Source organism: Arvicanthis niloticus, chromosome 23, assembly GCF_011762505.2.
Source record: "Arvicanthis niloticus isolate mArvNil1 chromosome 23, mArvNil1.pat.X, whole genome shotgun sequence".
Taxonomy (NCBI): domain Eukaryota; kingdom Metazoa; phylum Chordata; class Mammalia; order Rodentia; family Muridae; genus Arvicanthis; species Arvicanthis niloticus.
In genome coordinates this window covers 15,836,808-15,840,392 of record NC_133430.1, presented here as the reverse complement: position 1 = coordinate 15,840,392, position 3,585 = coordinate 15,836,808, and positions in this window count along the sequence as shown.

The window sequence follows — 3,585 nt, the reverse complement described above, 5'->3', positions numbered from 1 at the left end:
CAGCACCCTATACTTCTAAGTCATTCCTACTGTTCTTTCTGCTCAATTCCACTCCAGGAGCACTAATCTTCTCTTTTTTCCTTTTCTGACAAACTTCACACTATGCGACTCAGGACCCTCATACCTCTGCCTCCAGAGTATTGGTATTACAGACATGTGCTTCCTCGCTGGGCTCCACTGGTCTTGACTTTGGACCGTTTCAGAAATGTTATAAATCCTCCCTCCATGCCTTATCTGTGTTTTCTTCAAACTCTGGCTCAAATGTCACCCTGAGACTCTGACTGCCTTACTGAAAGCAAGCATTCTTCCTACTTTCCCCACAGTACTTACTTATCCTCACATAATCACATGTACATTTCCTCAAATTTTTGGATTTTTATCATGTATTGTGATGACCCTTATGGTTACAACAGTAACTGGCACACAGCAGATGCTCAGTATGTATTTATGAACATATACTTCTCTTGCCATACTGTAAAAATGAATCTAGCTCACTCTCCTTAGAGAACAAAACTGAAAGCTAATATTTATTATTAAGTGTGTGGCCTAATCTGCCATGTGTTCCAGTTTAATCCAACTCTCTCAGGTCTCACGATTTAGTAATTTTTTTATTTTCAAGGTCAAGATTTCAACTGTTCCTCAATGTATTGTTATATGGGTTTTCTTATAATTTTTTATATACAAGGTTTTTTATTGAGCTCTCAATACATGTTTCAGGCACATATTAGAAATTACACTTTCCTAAGCCACCTAACAAGTATAAATGCAACAGCTATTAGAACTACATAACATAGTTCCAGTCACTGATGGTCAAGGCAGTCCTATGTATCCAGAAGGTACTCATAAAAAACTGCTATCTCCATCAGGTTTTCGGCCAGAGTAAATTCTATTTAAAACTACACTCCGGTGGCCTATTGATATCCCAATGTGAGCTGCTACTTTTTAGATATAAACAGTTTATTTCTAGAATTCAGTTTTGTGGACCACAACTTTAAAGAGAGCAATTCTGATCCCAAAGGTCACCAGAGGACTAGAATAAATTACAGTGTTTTTATAACATTCTTATATTTGGAAAATAACACACTAGCTTAAAACAGTTGTTTTCAAGGTTAAGCCTATGCATATACATCAGTTGAGAATACTTGGCCCAGTTCTCCTAACCTGTATGCAAATTGCAAGAGGGAGAGAGGGTACAGGCCTTCTTAAGAAAAAATTAAATACATCCTGGAGAAGATGCTTAAATTGAAAGAAGCAGCATGCACTACAGTACACTCTTTAAGCCCAACACTGGGTGTCGGAGGAGACAGAGGCAGGCAGATCTCTGAGACTTCAGGCCAGCCTGATCTACACAGAGTTTCAGGTCAGCCAGGGCTACATACAGAGAACCTGTCAGGAAAAAAAGGAATGAGGACACACCTGAGAAAGGGTGGCAGCACTTTAGATCCTTGCCTTTGCCTCCTAAGTGGTGACACTGTAGGTGTGCTTCCTATGCCTCCCCTATGTTTTTATCCAATATAAGTTCTTCACTGGTGTTTTAACTGTCCTAATACCACAGCCAAGCAACTATGACCTGTATGTGGATCTGAGCCCTAGAGTTTTATTAGTAAAATAAAAAGTTCTCTTTAGGCACTTTTAAACAAGTACCTCTCTTGCAAGAATTTCTTATTTCACCTTCTAGATTATTAATCTAAGGCTCATGTTTGGCTTATTTTTAGGTGGAAATTTTAGTTAATAGGTTGACTTTCCAGTACAAAAGTAAGAAGTTGGAGTTGTTTCAAAAGGTAGCGTTGTTCTGCTTGTCTCTGGCTAATTTCAGCAGTAAGAGTATTGGAATAAGTATTAAAACCAAATAAAAGCTCCAGCCAACCTACATCCCAGAACCTCAAAACATTATGTAAACACAAATACTATACTGAAATGCCTTTATAATAAATTCACTAAACAAAGGAAATGTAAAAATTCAGGAGCAAACTGAACTATCATTTGAAACTATTTTTACCCTGCATGTATATCTGTGCACTAACATAAGGGAGTCAGGTCCCTAGGACTGGAGTTAGGTGGTTGTAAACCACCATGTGGGTGCTGGGAACTGAACCCAGGTCCTCTTGCATGAGCAGCCAATGCTCTTAACTGCAGAACCATCTCTGCAGCTCCTTCAATTTCAACTACTTAAAATATACTATTTTAAATTATATACAGGCAAGTTTTTTTAAGGATTATGTAAATCTAGAATTATAAGTTAACAACTGAATATTAGAAACATCATTAAACAAGAATGTCTGGCCATTAGTAATTTTTCCTAGTTGAAATTGTTTGAATTACCTAAGAGTGCTTGGTGGAATGCTGATGCTCCAAGCAAAACATTTAAAAAATGTAAAGTGTGTAAACTGAGTATCCTCAGTAACATCATCTGGAATTTCAGATATTAGTATACATGTAATTCGCAGCTGTGTATGTTAGCACAACACTGGATGTAGAGGTGGAGACAGAGGCAGATCTTCAGGCGTTTGAGGCCAGTCTGGTCTAAGGAACAAGTTCTAGAATAGCTGGGGTAAGTAGTAAGACTGTCTTTTTTAAAAAAAAAAAAAAAAAGAAAGAAAGAAAAAAAGAAAAAAGAAAAGGAGAAGAAAGAAAAGAAAAGAAAAAGTCTGGGTGGCGGTGATGGTACATGGATGGCTTTGATACCAGCATTCATGAGGCAGAGGCAGGCAGACCTCTGTTGAGTTTGAGATCAGTCTGGTCTACAAAGTGAGTGCTAGGACAGCCTGGAATACACAGAGAAAACTTCCCCTTGCAAATTAAAAAACAAAACTCAAAACACAGAGCAAATGATCTACCACAGAACCTATTTCTAGCCCTAAAGAGTGTTTTTACTTTCATTTTGAGATACTGATGCAAACCCAGTGATTTGCACATATTAGACAAACATTCTACCAAGGTATATATCTCCAGCCTCAAAAACCACACACCCACACCCACACCCACACCCTAGGCCAATGGTTGGCTTTGTAACCTGAGGCAAGTAACTTCTGAGATTGAGTAATTACTTTCTGAACTAAGTCATTATAATTTGTTGCACTAAGAGTCTATGAGGCCCAAAATATAATCTGTAATCCCATCACCCAAAAGGAAAGAGGAGAGGTTTGAGGACAGGCTGAATTACACCTAGGGAGTTCCAGACCAACTTCACCACCCAGCAAAGCCTTGTCTCAAAACAACAAAAAGCCAGGCATGGTTGTGCACACCTGTAATCCTAATACTCAGATATTAAGAGATATTAAAAGTTCAAAGCCAGGTAGGCTATGTAGTGAATTCCAGGCCAGTCTAGGCCACATACATAGCAAGACCCAGCCTCAAAACAAATCAGATATAATTAAAAGAATTATTCTAATTTCATTAGGTACATTTTACATTTCAAGTGTCAAAATCAGGAAAGATACACTGTAAATCAAAAGTCCACTCTAATTCCACTGATAAACAGCAGAAAAGGAACACATACAATATATATTTTAGGAATTTATATTTTTAAACTATTCAACAGTTCCCTTTTGAATAAAATTAAAAAAAATGGCTACAGGAGATATG